The following is a 15,794-nucleotide window of genomic DNA, read 5'->3' on the forward strand; positions in this document are numbered from 1 at the left end:
ATGAAAGCACTTATTATCAGCTTCCAGATTCATAATAACTTTGGTCTGAATTTGGTACACCCATTCGACCACACAGCACACCAAAAAGTATATATTTTACAGCACACAGTCTGTTCTATTTTTTATACAAAAAATTTTCAACTTTAGCATTACACCAACGAGCGGCTATTAATGGTATTTAGAAAAACCAATTATTTTCGGATGGTTTGAAGTGTTTTTTATTATTCCGCGCAAAAAAATTATAAAAAATATGAAACTTCAAAAAAATAATTTTGGCCAAAAATTTTGTGATTGCGACAACTGTGCAATGTTAATAAGACATAGCATTGGCTACAATTTTAAGAAATATTTTTTCAATAATTGCGGATATTTTAAAAAATATTTCTTCAATAATCGGGGATTTTTTAAAAAATATTTTTTCAATAATCGTGGATTTTTTAAAAAATATTTTTTTAAATAATCGTGGATTTTTTTAAAAGTATTTTTCAATAATAGTGGATTTAAAAAAAAAATTTTTTAAATAATATTGGATTTTTTAAAAAATATTTTTTTAAATAATCGTGGATTTTTAAAAAAATAGTTTTCTCAATAAAAAATATTTTTTCAATATTCCTGAATGTTTTACAAAATTTTTTTCAATATTCTTGAATTTTTACAAAATATTTTTTCAATAATTGTGGATTTTATAAAAAATACTTTTCAATAATAGTTGATTTAAAAAAAAAAAAATATTTTTCAATAATCGTGGATTTTTTAAAAAATATTTTTTCAATAATCGTGGATTTTTTAAAAAATATTTTTTCAATAATCGTGGATTTTTTTAAAAATATTTCTTCAATAATGGTGGATTTTTTAAAAAATATTTTTTCAATAATCGTGGATTTTTTAAAAATTGATAAATCGTGAATTTTTTAAAAAATATCTTTTCATAAATCGTGGATTTTTTAAAAAATATTTCTTCAATAATGGTGGATTTTTTAAAAAATATTTTTTCAATAATCGTGGATTTTTTAAAAACTGATAAATCGTGATTTTTTTAAAAAAATATATTTTCATAAATCGTGGATTTTTTAAAAAATATTTTTTTATTATTGGTGGATTTTTTTAGAAAACACTTCTTCTTTAATCGTGGATTTTTTAAAAAATATTTTTTCAATAGTCGCAGATTTTTTAAAAAATATTTTTTCAATAATCGTGGATTTTTTAAAAAATATTTTTTCAATAATCGTGGATTTTTTTAAAAAATATTTTTTCAATAATCGTGGATTTTTTAAAAAATATTTTTTTAATAATCGTGGATTTTTTTAAAAATATTTCTTCAATAATGGTGGATTTTTTAAAAAATATTTTTTCAATAATCGTGGATTTTTTAAAAATTGATAAATCGTGAATTTTTTTAAAAAATATCTTTTCATAAATCGTGGATTTTTTAAAAAATATTTCTTCAATAATGGTGGATTTTTTAAAAAATATTTTTTCAATAATCGTGGATTTTTTAAAAACTGATAAATCGTGAATTTTTTAAAAAAATATCTTTTCATAAATCGTGGATTTTTTAAAAAATTATTTTTTTATTATTGATGGATTTTTTTAGAAAATACTTCTTCTTTAATCGTGGATTTTTTAAAAAATATTTTTTCAATAGTCGCAGATTTTTTAAAAAATATTTTTTCAATGATCTTGATTTTTTTTAAAATGGATTTTTTAAAAAAAATATTTTCTTTTCTTTTAAAAAATATTTTTTCATAAATCGTGGATTTTTTAAAAAATATTTTTTCATAAATCGTGGATTTTTTCATAAATCGTGGATTTTTTAAAAAATATTTTTTCATAAATCGTGGATTTTTTCATAAATCGTGGATTTTTTAAAAAATATTTTTTCATAAATCGTGGATTTTTTAAAAAATATTTTTTCATAAATCGTGGATTTTTTAAAAAATATTTTTTCACAAATCGTGGATTTTTTAAAAAATATTTTTTCATAAATCGTGGATTTTTTAAAAAATATTTTTTCAATAATCGTTGATTTTTAAAAAAATATTTATTAAATAATCGTGGATTTTTTAAAATACAATTTTTTCAATAATCGTGGATTTTAAAAAAATTTTTTTTTAATAATCGTGGATTTTTTAAAAAATTTCTTTTTTAATAATCGTGGATTTTTTAGAAAATAGTTTTTCATAAATCCCGGATTTTTTAGAAAATATTTTTTGATAAATCCCGGATTTTTTAAAAAATATTTTTTTATAAATCGCCATTTTTTTTTAAATATTTTTCAATATTAGTGATTTTTACAAATTATTTTTCTCAATATTCGTGAATTTTTACAAAATATTTTTTTAATGTTCGTGAATTTGTACAAAATATTCTTTGAATATTCGTGAATTTTTACAAAATATTTAAAAATTGTTGTTGGCGTTTTTTATTGTTGGACTGCAGAATTTTACATCTTTGTGTTTATTTCAGCTTTAGTCCATATTTTGTTGTATTCAAGTATTTGAATAACAACAAAATGTTTTACAGTGGATATGAAATTGATTAGTTGCGGGCGGAGGGTCGGGAATACTATAGTTTCAGTTGTCACCAAACAACTTCATCAGTTCCCTTTTCCGCCGACTCTGTATCGATAAACAGGTCAATAAGCCCATCCAGCAAATTAAACAAAATGAGAAATTTGCTATATGGCCCTAAAACTGATTACCCTACAATTTGAGTCGAACTAAAGAATTTTATATCCACCACTGTTTTTATGTCGTCTTTGCATTGCAAAGAATACGAACATAGTGTGTTGCTTCAATAAGCGGGGGTAAAACAACGAGAAAGTTGTTGTTTTTGCATTACGCATTGATCAACAAGGCCGTGCTGATGCCTATTATTGTTGTTGGCGTTTTTTATTGTTGGACTGCAGAATTTTACATCTTTGTGTTTATTTCAGCTTTCCCGACCCTCCGCCCGCAACTAATCAATTTCATATCCACTGTAAAACATTTTGTTGTTATTCAAATACTTGAATACAACAAAATATGGACTAAAGCTGAAATAAACACAAAGATGTAATATTTAAAAATATTTTTTCGTAAAGAGTGGATTTTTATAAAATATTTTTTCATAAAACTAAATCCACGACATCCACAAAAATTGTCTAAAATTGTTTTGTTATTCATAAATCGTGGATTTTTATACCCTCAGCATTTAGGCTGAAAGTTGCACAAAACCCCTATGACACCGTGTGAGGTGGTTGGAGCGCATGATAACTCTCGAACGGATCTGCCAATTGAGTCCAAAATTTGGCCTTAGTAATATTTTGTCCAAACATAGTTTAAGTTCGAAGATAAGCTATATCGGTCCACTCCTTCAGGTACATCCCCCACAAAATTTCAAAAATGTTCGGAAAAATTGTTCGTACGGTAACTCTTGAAGGGAGTGGCCGAATTGGTCCATACTTTACACATCCTAATATATCTACCAGATATAGATCAAGTTCAAATATGGACTATATTTGTCCACTTCATCTAGTACCTCCCAAACAAAATTTCGGATAAGTTCACTTTAAGACCTGCTATCGAATCGTTTTGATTTTTGTTAAAGCAACTTGCATTCGCTGCCTCAATTACGATGGTAAAAGTTTTTTCAGGGGCAAATCCAAACTTCTTGAGCCAACAGCCCGAAGGGTGTAAAAACCCCCTATGTCACCATATGTAGTGGCTGAAGATCACTTCCGTAATGGTCAAAATTTGGCTTTCGTAATATTTTGCCCAAACTTAGTTTAAGTTCGAAGATGATCTACATCGGTCCACTCCTTCCGGTACCTCCCCCACATAAGTTCGAAAATGTTCGGAAAGTTTGTGCGCACGATAACTCTTGAAGGGAGTTACCGATTTGGTCCATACTTTGTCTAGCGTAAACTTTCTATTAGAGAATATGAGGTTCCAATATGGTCTCAATAGGTCCATTCCTTCGGGTACCTCCCACACAAAATTTCGGAAAAGTTCAGTTTAGGGCAATCTCGCGAATCGCTTTGATTTTTATTTTAGCAACTTGTATTCACTGCCCTCCATACGACGGTAGAAGTTTCATCCAGTTCAAAAATTTTCGGAAAAATTGTTCGTACTGTAAGTCTTGAAGGGAGTGGCCGAATTGGTCTATACTTTAAACATCCTAATATATCTACCAGATATAAATCAGGTTCAAATATGGACTATACTTGTCCACTCCATCCGGTACCTCCCACACAAAATTTCGGATAAGTTCACTTTAAGACCTAATATCGAATCACTTTGATTTTTGTTGGAGCAACTTGCATTCGCTGCCTCAATTACGATTTTAAAAGTTCTTTTAGGGGCAAGTCCATACTTCTTGAGCAAACAGCCCGAAGAACCCCCTATGGCACCATATGTTGTGGCTGGAGATCCACTTCCATAACGGTCAATGTCGATCCATTCCTTTTAGTATCTCCTCCGCAAAACTTTTGATCTTTTATCCTAATTAACATTTTTGTCGGTTCAAATGACCAACATATTTAAAGCCCCCTAAATACATACGTATTTTGGGAAAAAATTGTTTCAATATACACAGGCTGAGGGTATATCTCTGTCGGCAAAGCCGACTGATACTTTTTTACTTGTTCATTTAGCATCAGACCAACAAAAATGGATTTTAAAATAATATTTTTTGCATTTACTACAGAACAACAAACGTGGATTTTTAAAGAATATTTTTTTTTCATTTACCATCACACCAACAAATCGTGATTTTTGTAAGAACATTTTTCAAGCATCCAAAATAAAGCGTGGATCTTTCAAAGAACATATTTTCAAGCATCCAAACGAAACATGGATTTTTAAAGAATAATTTCAGCATCTGTGACGACGTATTTTCACTTTGAAGCTGGGGTAGGTTCAGCGGGGCCAGGGTCGTCACAAGAATTTATTTGTTATAGGGCATTAGAGAGAGGGAAGGCACACAGTTTCTTTTTCTTTAAAACGTTATAAACAATCCTTTATTTATTATTAAAAAATACACTTTACACAACACTGTATTGAGCATTATTATGATGATGAATAGTTGGCAGCGGCTTTGGCACGGTAGCGGTCCGATCAATGTTAACGGCAGAATAGTTGACAGCGGCTTTGGCACGGCAGCGTCCCGATGAATATTAACGGTAGAATTGTTGGTAAACTTTTTGGCACAGCAGAAGCCAAAGAACGTTGACACGGAACTACAGTTGTATATACGTCGGAAGCCAAGGGCACGGCAATCCCCCACTTGACTGCAAACACACACACTACACAAATAGGTCTAAAGCCAGGGGCACGGTAATCCCCCACCTGACTCTAAACGCACACACACGTTCCACAAATATGTCTGAAGCCAAGGGCACGGCAATCCCCCACTTGACTTCGAACACACACACACACAGATGTCTAAAGCCAGGGGCACGGCAATCCCCCTCCTGACTCTAAACACACACACACGTTCCACAAATATGTCTAAAGCCAGGGGCACGGCAATCCCCCACCTGACTCTAAACGCACACACACGTTCCACAAATATGTCTGGGGTCAAGGGCACGGTAATCCCCCACTTGACTCCAAACACTCCACAAATAATATGTCTAAAGCCAAGGGCACGTTATAAACCCCACTTGACTCTAAACAACAACACTACTATTTTCTGTTTAGCCGAGGGCAACGTTATAAACCCCACTCAACTCCACAGAACTACAAATAAACTACATCTACAATTTGCCAAGGGAACGTTGTAAACCCCACTTAGCACACCAGCCATCAACAGACGACTGCCCAGATTGTCTGTTTGCAGCCTCCTTTTATACCTGTTGGGGACAGGCCCACACACACACAGCACAGCAACACAACTGATTGTGTGATGACGTTTGGTAATTCTGGTAATTGCCGCCAGGGTTACCCATGTTTGTTTTGCTGTTGGTTAGTGCCTCGCATTGCCACTAGATGATCCATTTTTCCGTTAATTCAAATAATTTAAGTATTTTATTATTGTAATGGAAATACGAAATAAATAAAATACTGATTGTAGTCAAAAACGAGGCTACGACTTTTGATCGTTACACATCTAAACAAAACGTGGATTTTTTAAGAACTTTTGTCAGGCATCCAAAATAAAACGTGGATATTTTAAAGAATATTTTCCAAGCATCAGAACAAAGCGTGGATATTTTAAAGAATACTTTTCCAAGCATCAGAACAAAGCGTCGAAGTTTTTAAGAATATTTTTCCAAGCATCAGAACAAAGCGTCGATTTTTTTTAGAATATTTGTTATACCCTCAGCTTTTAGGATAGAAGGGTATATGGTAAATTTCAAACTTCCTTTACAATTCCATAGAAAAACAAGTAAAAGGTCGTTAAGTTCGGCCGGGCCGAACTTTTTATACCCTCCACCATAAAATAGTCTTAATTAAAATGGAATAATTAGGGTCCTTTCACAATTTTAGGTGGAACAACTTTTCGACAATGGATAGACTCCTACTGTCTCCCACTATTGCTTAATTTACACTGTGAACACAGATATTGGGGCAGAGATAATTCCTTTTGGATATGAAAGCCCTTGGTGTGTGTATTTAAAAAAAACCCCGAAGGACAGATGCGCCGTAAGTCGAACTTCCTTGTTATGGCGTGATGAACTTTTTGCAAGAGACCCTGTAAGCCATCATCAATCAGCATTATATCTTTGTTTGTTGTTTTCGTAGAGCACTTAAGCAACAGTGAACAACTTAAGCAACAGTGAACAACAGCTAATTCCTGATGGCCCACAGGGTCTCTAACAAAAATTTCATCACGCCATAACGCGGAAGTTCGACTCACGGCGGATCTGCCCTTTGGGGTTCATAATATACTCACCAAGGCCTTTCTTCCCCAAGAGGAATTTTCCGTGCCCCAGACCTCCATTTTGTTGCACAGTGTTATCTAATCTAATTCAAAAAAATGTGTTCAGCTAGGTGAAAGGTACCACCTACGGGGCTATATCAAAGAGTCAACCTATCTTTAAATTTTTTGGCGGAAAAGTTTAATAGCTGCAGGGAACTTCAAGAGTCAAATTGAGGGTAGTTTTATCAAAACAATGTAGACCCTCAAAAATGGACCCATGTTGACTAATTTTAGTGAAGAAATTTCGTGACTACTGAAAATGCCCGAAAATCGGGAGGTACCGTTATATGGGGTGATATACCAAAAGATGGACCTATATTGACGATTATTTTTGAATAGACAAAATTGTAGCTAGAATTCTCAAAATACCGATCATTACAGCTAGTTCGGTTAAAAATTGCAGCTAAAATTCTCAAAATACCGAAAATCGGGAGATACCGATATATGGGGGCTATACCAAAAACATGGACGTATGTTGACGATGTTTCGTTGGAGATGTTTTATGACCACTGAGAACTTCAAATGTCAAATTACAGCTATTTCGGTTAAAAACTGTAGCTAAAATTCTCAAAATACCGAAAATCGGGAGGTACCGTTATATGGGGGCTATACCAAAACATGGACCTATGTTGACGATGTTTGGTTGAGATATTTCATGACCACTTAGAACCTCAAATGGCAAATTACAGCTAGTTCGGTTAAAAATTGTAGCAAAAATTCTCCAAATACCGAAAATCGGGAGGTACCGATATATGGGGGCTATACCAAAACATGGACCTATGTTAACGATGTTTCGTGGAGATGTTTCATGACTACTGAGAACCTCAAATGTCAAATTACAGCTAGTTCGGTTAAAAATTGTAACTAAAATGCTCAAAATACCGAAAATCGGGAGGTACCTTTATAAGGGGGCGATACCAAAACAAGGACCTATGTTGACGATGTTTCGTGGAGATATTTTATGACCACTGAGTACCTCAAATGTCAAATTGCACATAGTTCGGTTAAAAATTGTGGCTAAATGTCTCTAAATACCGAAAATCGCGAGGTACCGTTATATGGGGACTATACCAAAACATGGACCTATGTCCAGATCCTTTGGGATATAAGTTTGTTGATCACTAGGAACCCTATGTGCCGAATTATAGCTAATTCGGTCTGCAAATGTGGGGAAAAACGTCAAAATACCTCAAATCCGGAGGTACCGTTATATGGGGGCTATACCAAAGAGTGGACCGATGTAGCCCATCTTCGAACTTGATCTGCCTATGGAAAAAAGACCCTCGGGTGCAAAATTTCAGCACTCTATCTCAATTATTGCGGACGCTAGAGTGATTACAACAGACGGACAGACAGACGGACAGACGGACATGGCTAGATCGTCTTAGAATTTTATCCTGATCAATAAATGATTAGTTCGATGTGTTACAAACGGAATGACAAACTTACTATACCCTCCATACTATAGTGGAGGGTATAAAAATTAAAAAAAAAATTTTACTAGCACATTCACGATTTTTGGTACATGGGTTAAGAAAAAAATCGTGGTTTCAAATCTGTAAATTTTATTTATTCTAACTCAGATCCCATAAAAATTTCTAAAAAAAAACAAGTGAGCAAAAGCTATAGTCGGGACGGGGCCGACCATGTGATACCCTACACCACTGCCCCTGTGCATAAGGTTTTCACTGGTAAACATTTCTTTTAGGGAATATAATCCGACTACCACCAAAAATAATGTGCCTCTTTCTCTCTGGGACCCCCATAAGCAACCAAACTTTCGTGACCATCCGATCAAAATTACGACCTGTAGCTTGAATGCAAAAAATGGAAGAAATGGATGCATTACCGACTATTGTGGTATCTCCCTTGTTTGACCACCTTCGCCAACCTGCTTTACGCCAATGTAAAGGTAATATTTTCTTCTTCCACTGACAGGTTTTGCCGTTGGAATACCCCTACTAAAAGCCAATATATTCACAAAGAATGAAACTTTGAATTTGTCTCCAAATGAGTTTTTGCCCATTCCGACCCCCAAATATTATCCGACCATCATTAAAAGTAGGCTTCTTCCTCTGTGGGACCCCCATTAACCCCTAAAATTCTTGACGATCCGATCAAAATTGCAACCTGTGGCGTGATTACGAAATAATCGGAAAATGGTATGCATTATCGACTATTGCCATATCTCTGCTATTTGACCACCTACGACAACCTAATTTACATCGCTGGAAAGGTGATATTTTCTACTTTCCTTGCCAGGTTTTGCTTTTGATATACCTCTTAAAGAAACAGAGATATTGGCTTTGAAATAAAACGTTGACCTTTCTCCAAATAAGTGTTTGCCCATTCTGACCCTTGAATATTACCGACCATCATCAAAATCAATAGGCTTCTTTCCCTTTGGGACCCCCATTAACCCCCAAAATTTCGTGACGATCCGATCAAAATTGCGACCTGTAGCGTGATTACAAAAAAAATCGGAAAATGGGATGCATTATCGACTATTGCCATATCTCTGCTATTTGACCACCTACGACAACCTAATTTACATCGCTGGAAAGGTGATATTTTCTACTTTCCTGGCCAGGTTTTGCTTTTGATATACAGAGATATTGGTTTTGAAATAAAATGTTGACTTATCTCCAAATAAGTGTTTGCCCATTCCGACCCCTAATTTTTATCCGACCATCACCAAGATCAATAGGCTTCTTCATCTGTGAGACCCCCATTAACCCTCAAATTTTCGTGACGATCCGATCAAAATTGCGACCTGTAGCGCGATTTCCAAAAAAATAGAAAAATGGGATGTATTACCAACTTTTGCGATATCTCCGTTATTTGGTTACCTACGCCGACCTAGTTTGCATCATTGTAAAGACCGGCTCTTCTACTTTCATAGTCAGGCTTTGCTTTTGGAAAATTTTCAACCAAAGCTGTGATATTCGTCAATATAATTAAAATCGCAAAAATTAAAATTGGGGTTTTATTTGCTACTATTGTGATATCTACGTTGTTTGATCACCTACGAGCACCTACTTTACATCATTCGAAAGGAGATATTTTCTGCTTTCATTGTCAGGTTTTGCTTTTGGTTTACCATATATAGAAGCTGAGATATTCGCTTTGGTAAAAACGTTGTCTTTTTATCCACCTAAGTTTTTTGCCCTTTCCGACCCCTAAATATTATCCGACCATCACCAAAATCAATAGGCTTCTTCCCCTCCGGGACCCCCATCAACATCCAAAATTTCGTGACGATCCGATCAAAATTGCGACCTGTACCGTGATTACAAGGTTTAGATGGACAGACGGACAGACGGACAGACGGACAGACGGACGGACGGACGGACTGACGGACGGACACACAACGATCGACATCAGATCGACTCAGCTCGTCGAGACATTCATTTTGGTATATACAAGTATGGGTCTACGACCATTATTTCGATGCGTTACAAACTTTTTGGCCAAAACCAACTTATAATACCCTCCCCACATAGTGGTGTAGGGTATAAAAATAAAAATACGTACAGGATCTAGACAATGTCCAGAAAAATGTGAGACCAAAATTTGATAGATTGGGGTTTTAAATTGCATATTGCAGCAACAACAAAAGACATAAGTTTATTGTTGGAACATTATTTCAAAAATATATTTTTTGCTTTAATACGAAAAATCTGAGAAAATTTTTTTGGAGTTATTCTACTATTTCTCTAAATTTCCATACAAAACCTGAATTATTTTGCTAAAACCTCTTCAAGGAAAACAGTTTATCATCGCGAAAGTATATTTGCTTAGTGTGCTAAGCAATAGAATTAAGAAGTACAGAGTAATATTGAAATCACAACCAAAGAAAGAAAACAAAAGTTAAAAAGCGTGTTATTCGCGAATCCATTTAAATCAGTTGAGATGCATGTGCTTTTCGAATACAGGGAGTCCATGTTTATCAATATGCATGGATTTTCCCATGTTTCATTCAGCGGCCAAAGCCATCAGTTGCATCTTACTATTCAAAAAACCTTCAAGTGGAAAAAAATTACGCGATGTGCATATGATTATAAGGTGCATCCAATCCAATCCAATCAATGGCCGCCTATTAAAAATACGTCTATATAAATTATTTTAGACAAATTCGTCAAGAACTGCGGATGTGCCACTACATTCTATTTTGGGATAAATAGGGATATTACTCCCGAATCTTTGTAATTTGTGACACACCTTTTTGGCAAATATTATAATCGCGTATAAAGGATTACATTTATGTAAAAATAATCAAAGAAAATCGCGGTTCAATTCGCGGAATTGTCAAAATATATTTTTGCAGATTTTCCTACTTTCAAGGTATTTTAGTGGATGGATTCGAATGCGCAAGGGCTTATTAGTTCCGGCACGTAAAAAAAATAAAATCACGCGGGGTTCAGGGGTACCTGTACGACAGTTGTAAATTTTAAAGCCAAAATATAGGTTTTTTTTCAGAAAATTTACGCACCAAATTTTCGCCTTTAGACTCCTATTACTAGAAAGCTGTACGGAGCACACTCATGAGATATACATCGAACGACGTGGAATCGCGAGTTTTACAATTCCATAACTAGTTTGGATTATTATCTAGTTGCACCCTCTAATTATAAGAAAAATTCGAAACACATTGAAATCAAAACTTCAAAATGTCAGCATCGATTTTAGGGGGATGCAGTGTATACATCGAAAAGTCTTACATTAGAACCATGTTGCCCAAGAGGTATTCTTTAGTACTTTCTTTGAGTACAGGTTTGAATTTTGCGTGGTTTGGCCAGAAATCAAGGAAGAACACATAAAAACTTGTTTACCTCAACACATTTTTCCCATTTTTATACCCTCCACCATAGTATGGAGGGTAAATTAAGTTTGTCATTCCGTTTGTAACACATCGAACTAATCATTTGCGACCCTATAAAGTATATATATTCTTGATCAGGATAAAATTCTAAGACGATCTAGCCATGTCCGTCTGTCCGTCTGTTGTAATCACTCTAGCGTCCGCAATAATTGAGATAGAGTGCTGAAATTTTGCACCCGAGGGTCTTTTTTCCAAGTCAAGTTCGAAGATGGGCTATATCGGTTCACTCTTTGGTGTAGCCCCCATGTAACGGTACCTCCGGATTTGAGGTATTTTGACGTTCTTCGCCACATTTGCAGACGGAATTAGCTATAATTTGGCACTTAGGGTTCCTAGTGATCAACAAACTTATACCCCAAAAGATATGGGCATAGGTCCATGTTTTGTTATAGTCCCCATATAACGGTACCGCCCGATTTTCGGTATTTTGAGAATTTTAGCCACAATTTTTAACCGAACTATCTGCAATTTGACATTTGAGGTTCTCAGTGGTCACGAAACATCTCCACGAAACATCGTAAACATAGATCCATGTTTTGGTATAGCCCCCATATAACGGTACCTCCCGATTTTTGGATATTTTTAGAATTTTAGCTACAATTTTTAACCGAACTAGCTGTAATTTGCCATTTGAGATTCCCAGTGGTCATGAAATATCTCCACCAAACATCGTCAACATAGGTCCATGTTTTGGTATACCCCCCTTATAACGGTACCTCCCGATTTTCGGTATTTTGAGAATTTTAGCCACAATTTGTAATCGAACTATCTGCAATTTGACATTTGAGGTTCTCAGTGGTCATGAAACATCTCCACCAAACATCGTCAACATAGGTCCATGTTTTGGTATGGCCCCCTTATAACCGTACCTCTCGATTTTCGGTATTTTGAGCATTTTATTAACAAATTTTAACCGAACTAGCTGTAATTTGACATTTGAGGTTCTCAGTGGGCATGAAACATCTCCACGAAACATCGTCAACATAGGTCAATGTTTTGGTATAGCCCCCATATAACGGTATCTCCCGATTTTCCGTATTTTGAGAATTTTAGCTGCAATTTTTAACCGAACTAGCCGTAATGATCGGTAATTTGAGAATTTTAGCTACAATTTTGTCTATTCAAAAATAATCGTCAATATAGGTCCATGTTTTGGTATATCCTCCGATATAACTGTACCTCCCGATTTTCGGGAATTTTCAGTCGTCACTTAAATTCGTCAACATGGGTCCATTTTTAGGGATCTACATTGTTTTGATGAAACTAACCTCAATTTGACTCTTGAAGTTCCCTGCAGCTATAAAACTTTTCCGCCAAAAAATTTAAAGATAGGTTGACTCTTTCATATAGCCCCGTAAGTGGTACCTTTTACCTAGCTGAACACATTTTTTAGATTATATTAGATAACACTGTGCAAAAAAATGGAGGTGAAAGTCTTGGGCTCGGAAAATTTCTCTTGGGGAAGAAAGGCTTTGGTGAGTATATTATGAACCCCGAAGGACAGATCCGCCGTGAGTCGAACTTCCGCGTTATGGCGTGATGAAATTTTTGTTAGAGACCCTGTGGGCCATCAGGAATTAGCGTTATATATTTGTTCACTGTTGCTTAAGTGCTCTACAAAAACAACAAACAAAGATATAATGCTAATTCATGATGGCTTACAGGGTCTCTTGCAAAAACTTTATCACGCCATAACGCGGAAGTTCGACTCACGGCGCATCTGTCCTTCGGGGTTTTTAATATACACACACCAAGGGCTTTTATCTCCAACAGCAATTATCTCTGCCCCAACATTTGTGTTCACAGTGTAATTTAAGCAATAGTGGAAGGCAGTAGGAGTCTATCCATTGTCGAAAAGTTTTTCCACCTAAAATTGTGAAAGGACCCTAATTAATCCATTTTAATTAAGACTATTTTATGGTGGAGGGTATAAAAAGTTCGGCCAGGCCGAACTTAACGACTTTTTACTTGTTTTTCATAAATCGTTAATTTTTATACCCTCAGCATTTATGCTAACGAGGGTATATGAGGAAAAGTCAAAATTTTTTAGTTTCCATGAAGCCAAGGTTTGCACTATTATAATACGCGAACTATTGTAGTTTACCAGTAACTATGACTATTGCTGGATTATTTTAGATGTTTTTGTACAAAGCTCAAAAATTTAACAAAAAAAATTAATTTACGTGGTAGTTACGACCGCGTAAAGGAAAAAACATAGGTAAAAACACGTTGAAGCTAAACAGGTTTTTTACATTGCTATTCGATTTCTGATTAAATCATTCAAATGACGGACATCTGTCCAAAGTAAAAGTAGGAGAATACAAAATGAAGATTACACTTCTAATGTATCACTTTCCAAAATTTCCAGTGCATCCACCTTTTATGGATGCTGACATTTTGAAGCCGGATTTCAGGTGTTTTTTGTATTTTTTATGTAACTGGGACGCGCATTCGGATATTTCGAAAAACAAATTATAGGATTAAAGAACTCGCGATTTTGCATAATCTGATATGTATATTGAGTATGTAGTCCACACAGCAGCAGAGTAATCTACTGCCAAAGGCCAAAATTTAGTGTGATATTTTTTCTAAAAAACCTATTTTTTGGGTACAGTATTTACAATATCGTTTTGAGTGTGCTGGTACCCCGCGATATTTTAGTTTTTCGACGATCCGGATCATATGAATCACAGATCATAAAAATCCATCTACTAGAACGGCGGAAATGGCTACTGCAAAAATTGAAAAATTTGCGAAAAATGTTTTTCAAAATATCGCTGACTAATTCGCGTTTTATGTGGATCGTTTCCATTTGAATGAAGAAAGAGAATCATCACTCGCGTTTGTGCGAAAACAGCGGTTTGAAAAATTTAGTGGCGTGGGAGCTGTATACGATTTATCCAAAAAATACTGTGTGATGCTACATCCACGGTTCTTGATGGATTTTATTGAAATATGTTTAGATCGATTTATTTTTTCACGGTTGATAGTGAAATCGGATGCGCATAAAAAGTGTATGCACTTTGTGCAAAATATAAGCGTTATACAGTTTGTTGCACACTAAACTGCAGACGATGCTACATCTTAGCGGCCAAAGTAAATCCTGGCAAATGTGTATAAATTAAAAGAGAAGAATTCGCTGTATTGGTAAACCGCATGCGCATCAAGTGATTTTGAGGATTTCGCGATTTACACGCATTTCAAAATGAACATTACCCGATACAATTTTATTTCAAGATTATACCCCATTTAAAGGAACCCAACATTTATTTGAAAGATATTCATATCTTCTGCTAGATGTTAGCGTGTTTTCGAGAAGTGATTAGAATAAAAAAATGTGATTTATTAGGTGAAATTTAACTAAAATAGAAGAAAAACTCCGACGTATTTTTCTTACATTTTGTTCAACTAACTCACAAAATAAATTTTAATAAATATTTTCTCTTACAAACATTTTATAAATTTCCTCAATATATTTTTTTGTTTTCGCTATAATATGAAAACCACTAAACGGATTTGTATAGTTTTGGTTTCATTTGAATCTTCGCGATGTATAGATTACGTACATATTTTTATATATTTTTCACAGGCATAAGCAGGTTGAATTTTATTAAAACAAGTTGCAAACTACCAATTGTTTGGAATTCTTTCCTAATTTCTGCGAAAATGCACAACTTTTTCACTAAAGTTTTGGGACCTCAGTAAACATATAGTATGTAGGGAGTCCCTAATTAAGAGAGTTTCTCAATATAATGATTAGAGTCTTTTAAAGATTTTTTTCTTTTTATCAGAATTGAAACCGCCATAACTTTTGCGCGCAACAACCAAAATTAGTATCACGAACAGATTTAAGAATGGCATTTTTTTCCCAATCTATGTACCAAAAATCTTTCATGTAGCTTAAAAAAAATTTTTTAATTTTTTTTTTATGGAAAACTAAAAAATTTTGTCCTTTCTTCATATACACTTTCATACGGGCAAAATGTGCCTCATCGAAATAATGGTTTTA

The 15,794-nt window shown here is 34.4% G+C and overlaps 1 protein-coding gene across 1 annotated transcript in view; it reads left to right on the forward strand.

Moving 5' to 3' along the window:
• The window catches only part of Ddr (discoidin domain-containing receptor 2), a 978,256-nt gene that overhangs the window by 740,456 nt on the left and 222,006 nt on the right, over positions 1-15,794 (forward strand). The window lies entirely within an intron of this gene.

The sequence above is a fragment of the Musca autumnalis genome, unplaced genomic scaffold (assembly GCF_047663935.1).
Source record: "Musca autumnalis isolate F117 unplaced genomic scaffold, ASM4766393v1 scaffold_2, whole genome shotgun sequence".
In the NCBI taxonomy this organism is placed as follows: domain Eukaryota; kingdom Metazoa; phylum Arthropoda; class Insecta; order Diptera; family Muscidae; genus Musca; species Musca autumnalis.